The sequence below is a fragment of the Calliphora vicina genome, chromosome 2 (genome assembly GCF_958450345.1).
Source record: "Calliphora vicina chromosome 2, idCalVici1.1, whole genome shotgun sequence".
In the NCBI taxonomy this organism is placed as follows: Eukaryota; Metazoa; Arthropoda; class Insecta; order Diptera; family Calliphoridae; genus Calliphora; species Calliphora vicina.
In genome coordinates this window covers 123320379-123326453 of record NC_088781.1, presented here as the reverse complement: position 1 = coordinate 123326453, position 6075 = coordinate 123320379, and positions in this window count along the sequence as shown.

Sequence of the window (6075 nt, the reverse complement as noted above, 5' to 3'; positions counted from 1 at the left end):
AATTTTCTATAGACAAGTTATCGATAGCTTTGATTTTCTGTAGAAAAGTTATCGATAACTCTGATTTTCCACAGAAAATTTATCGATAACCTTAATTTTCTGTAAAAATGTTATCGGTAAATTTGATTTTCTCAAGAAAATATATTGGTAACTTTGATTATTTTCTTTGGACTTTGTATAGAAAAGTTGTCGATAACTTTGATTGAGGTTATCGATAATTTTGATTTTCTATAGAAAAGTTATCGATAACTTTTATTTTCTATAGAAAAGTTATCGATAACATTGATTTTCTCAAGAAAATATATCGATAACTTTAATTTTCTATAGAAAAGTTATCGATAACTTTGATCTTCTATAGAAAAGTTATCGATAACTCTGATCTTCTATAGAATATCAAAGTTATCCAGAAAACTTTGCTATAACAATTTAAAGTATATGTAAATTTGTCGATAACTTTTATTTTAATTTTCTATAGAAAATTTATTGATCATTTTGATTTTATCTAGAAAAATAATCGATAACTTTGATTTTCTATAGAAAATATTCGATAACTTTGATTTTCTCAAGAAAATACCTTTGATTTTCTTTGGAAATTTATCGATTTTTTCTAGAAAAACTATCGATAACTTTGATATTCTATTGATGTTCTATTCTATTTTTAAGAACTTTTTTCCGAGTAGAATTTTGAATAAATTAATTAAGTAAGAATAAAATATGATTCGATAATTGATTGACTGAAAAAACTAGCTTTAATTTCAAAAACGAATAGCTGATATGAATTGATATTATGCAAATAGCACGATTTTATTGAAACGGGTTTGTTTACGCGAAAGTTAAACGAGTATGTATTCATCTAATAGACGTATATACTGTATTATTATTACTCTGATCAGCAATGAAAAATATATACGATGGATTGTACTTTTTTTGATAGATTTTCAGTATTTTACTTAAAAATACAAATTTATACATTTCTACATATTCAGAATGATTTTCTCCGTTCGATATTAATTAGCACGTCCGTTTATTAAATTCGTGTTAATCTTTATTTATTTCGACAGATTGAAAAGATCACCTAATTTAGTTTTTCAGTTATTCTGCTCACATCAAGCAAAACAATTCTTAGTTTGTATGTTTTATTTAAAATTAACAATGCCTTAAGGTATGCAACAGTTTTATAAATGTTAAGTTAACAAAACCTAAGATAACATGACTGTAGTACAGTTATAGTTTCACGTATATTATAGTAAGTGCTGCCAGATCTTAACAATTTGTATTAAAAACTGATTTGTAGAGCCAAATTTTCTTTTTATTTCAGAGTTAGTTATAAAAGAGATTGGATTCAAAATATTAGCAAAGAATAAAGCCGAAATTATCTGCAGAACAAATTTAATATTATCCGAAATTGAAAAAAATATTTTATAGTATTTGAGTGTAACACAATTTCTTTAGAAATTTGTCTGGGGGGTTACTGCGTAACTCAATCAGAAAACGGAATGTTCCAAATTGTGTACTAAATACATTGTAATTCGAAAAGATTTCCTTTCGAATTAGGGAGTAACCCCCCAGTAAACTGATTTTTCTTTATTATAACAGTATTTTCTATAGAAATTTCTGAGTATATTATGTATCAGTATTTTTATATACGATTTTCTACACAAATTTACGCTCATATTATATTTAAATACAAATTCGTACATCTTCGTTGATTTAAAATATCCACCCTTCGTGAGAATGGTATATATAAGTTTGTCATTCCGTTAATGCATAACAACGTATCATCAAAAAATTCGAAATTGATTTTATTATTGATTACGATTCACTACATCATATTACATATGATTTAAACTTTTACTATCAAAAATAACCAAAATTGAAACTAAAGTATCATCAAGAATATGATTTTTTTAAACTTTGAGTAATTAATTAATAAATCGTTTTTACCTTATTTTAGGTAGTATCCTAATTTTTTTTTAATAAATTTGTTGCAATTGAATATTTTTTGCAGTCTTAATGAAAATTTAATGAATGAACTTTTTTCGTTTGAAAAAGTAGTCGTTAGTAATTAAAATAAAAAAAAACATAATAAAATTAAAAAAGTATATATAAACTGCTTTTATTTAAAATAAAAAAAATATTTTTATTTGCGTTTTAATTTTTCCATAAAAATTTATATTGATGATACGTTGTAATTCAAATTTGAAAATTTTGTTTCAATATCTCAAGTAGTTTTCATTTTATATCGTTTTTTGCTTCTCCTATGAACTTATGAAAAGTGATGTTACGTTATTTTGCATTTTAGGTGACGATATATATTCTGAATCCCATGTCCGTCTGTGTGTGGAAATCAACTTTCCGTAGCTCTCAAATAACTTACATACTCGATTCATACATCAATATCTCCGGAATTCTTCCGGCTCGATTGCTATTTAAAATCGAGAAAATCGGTCCACAAATTGCTGAGATATAAGGAAAAAACCAGGAAAACCTCGATTTTTTATCTATATCTGAATTACTAAATCATTAATATAGACAATATGGATATATAATGATAGATATTTCAAAGACCTTTGCAACGACGTATAATCGGAAAAATATTTTTTAACCCGAATTTTTTTTTTCACCAAAAGTTTTTTTTCGCCAAATATAAAAAAAAAAATTTAAATTTTAGAATTTAAAAAAAATTTTCCAAAAAATTAAAAAAATAAATATTGTTTACCTAAAAATATTTAAAAATTTTATTTTGAAGTACATACATATAATTTGGTGAAGGATATATAAGATTATATAGCTCTCTAACTTGTTTTTTATTTGAAATAAAACTCTTGGTGATTTTTTTTTATAAATATTTTATAATTTTTACTACAACTTGTTTTGTTTGTTTTTTATTTGACCATCAATATCTCTTGTTTGTTTTTATTTTTAAATACAATTTTTATTAAAAATATAAGATTATTTTTAAATAATTAAATACAATTATTATTATATTTAAACAGGGATTAATCAATTTTTCTTTGTAATGGAGTTTAATTATTATTTTGTTTGTTTTACCATTAACATGCATAAATAACATTTATAAATTTATTTGTTTTTCTTTGTTTAAGATTAATTTATGATTTTTAATGTGAAGATTTTGGCAGCTTTTTATACTCTAGGGGGGGATATGGGACAAATCATATGTATAATTTTAAAGATTATATGTATATAAAGTTTTTAAAAAGCTGTTTTAATGTATAGAGAGGCAAACTTATTTTATAGAATATGTATAATTTTTACATTATAAAGTATAAAATAATATAATATAGTAGTATGATGACATATGTGGTAAATAATTTAATAATTATGTAAAATGTAGTAAAAGTAAATATACAATAGAAAGAAATTTACGAAATAATTTCACTTTCTTTATATAATTTTTGAAAAGGGTTTTTTTAAAGGATCTAAACGATGCCTGGCTGAGTAAATTATGATAAAATGGAATAAAGTATCAATGTATGAATTAAAATGATATTTGAAAAAAATATGTTTTTGTTGCTAGATAATATTTTTAATATTTTATTTTTGTATTTTTTTTTTTATAAATTAATGATATTTTTTATTTAAATAAAGAATTCAATTCCTTTATTGATAAAAACCATTTTTGTTATACTTTATTAATAAAATAATTTATTTAATTTATTAATGTAATAATAATTAATATGTTTTATATAATTATGAAAACAATTTTTGAAAACCATATTGTTGTTCATATATTTTTATATGCATTTACTTTTAAATTTAAAAAATTGTTCATTTTGTGTTTTGTTTTTAATAAATATGTATGTATTTAGTAAATATATTTATAGTTTTGTAATGTACATTTTGTTTTCTTATTACTTTGATTTATTTATTTAACAGAATTAAACATTTTTCGTTAAAAGTTTGAATTTAAATTTGATTTGATTAACACTTTTTATTTTGTGATATGAAAACCATATTTTTTTAACAATTCATTTCCCTTTAGTTTGTTACTACATACAGTTCCTCAGATAGATAAGTAAACCTAACATTTTTTTGTTGCTATTTGTCGATTGGTTTATTGTTGAGCAGGGAATTTTAAGTTGGATTTTATTGTTCAAAGTGCTTAAGTAAAATTTGAAAAAGAAGACGTAATTGTAGCCGAATTTGCCGACTTGCTAAATGTTCTAAAAACCTTGAAATTTAAATTTTATTAAAATAATAGAAATTTAAAAAAAGTCAATATAATTAATTTGGATAGAAGGGTCACGCTACATTCATTAGGGTCTATTACACAACTATTAAGTTCATAATTCGGAAAAAAAGTGAGGGCGACCAAATGTCCTGCCATTTAAGCTGGAGGTCCACACCACGCGTTTTCGCGTCAAAGCGTTGCGTGCATTTCATACCTTCTTCGCATTCTACGCTTCAAGTTACATGCGATGCTTTTTAAGCGTCAATTTTTTGTTTTATTATTAAAAAAAACTTCGCGTTTTCTGCAGCTTTTATTTATTTTTTCACCATTAAACTTGTTTTAATTTATTAAAATTGAAAAATACACATTAAAAAAAGAATATAAATTGTCAAAATCAGCTGACATGTTCGTGCGCCGCTTGTGACGCTTATAAAAGTAGAAAGTAGATCTACTTTAAGCATTCTACGCGTCATGGCATTCTACGCTTTTGTACTTGTAACTTGCAGCGTACAAATATATTGATTGTACTTTTTTGACAGCCGCGTAGAATGCGAGAAAGCGTAAAACGCGTGGTGTGGACCTCCAGCTTAAAGCACACAAACGCCTAACAACAAAATTTAAAATTGAAGTTGGTGTTTATTGTTGTGCTTAAACTAAAGAATCAAAAAAGACGTAATTATTAGAGATATTTAAGATTTTTGTAACTTTAATTAAATGTCCTAAAAAAACTTGAAATTGACCACTGTATTGTAAAGTTTATGACAATTTAAAAAAAAAATTAAAATTTTTTGTTTTGTTATAATTTTATCATAAAGTTTAGAATACGGGGATAAGTTTTATTGCAATAAAAACTGATACTGGAATATTAAAGTAGTCGTAATTATTAGAAATATAAAAAATGTTAGTAGGGCAGAATGGTGTACAAACAACCGCCACATTTCGTATATTCACCAAGGCGATTTTTTTTAAATATGAATCGAAAAGAAAGTCTTTCGAATATGCTTTATATATTGTATAACGAAAAACTTTTCTTTCGAATCGAACTACGACTCAATAACCCCCAGGTACCGTGGTAAAACAATTACAATTTATACTTATTATAAGTGTCGTAGTCTTTGTGGTTTCCCGACAATGGCAATATAAAATATACCTAATACACCTAATGTTTGACTATTACACTCATAATAAGGTAAAATATTTGCTATGTATCAAAAAAAAATTTAGATTTAAAAAGTATTTCGAAACTTTCATTTCAAATATAATATATTTAGTAGTTTTCCGTAAAAAAATAAAGTTTTTGAAAAGAAATATATCGAAAAAATAGAAAACACTTTTTAAAGCCAATTTTTTTAATTTACTTTATCAGAAACGAAAATCAGAAAAAGAAATTATCAAACTGATAATTATATATTTTGTACATTGGTTTCGATTAAATTTACTATTTAACAAATTTGCTATCGATTTCTTGGTGCATATTTTGGCAATATATAACAAGGGCTTATATTCAAAAAGATCTATAAGCAGCTTATCTATACTGCAGATAGACCTTATTGAATAAAAGTCCTCCCTACTGCACTACAAACCGAACTAGAATTAAACAGTAATTGAACTAGAACCGAAATATAACTGGCAAAGAACTAAACATAAACTAAAGCTAAACTAAAACTGAACTATAACTGAACTGTAACTGAACTAACTGTACTAGAACTGAAATAGAACTGAAATAGAACTGAACTAGAAGCTGAACTAGAAGCTGAACTAGAACTGAACTAGAACTGAACTAGAACTGAATTAGAGCTGAACTAGAACTGAACTAGAAGCTGAACTAGAACTGAACTAGAACTGAACTAGAACTGAACTAGAACTAGAACTGAACTAGAACT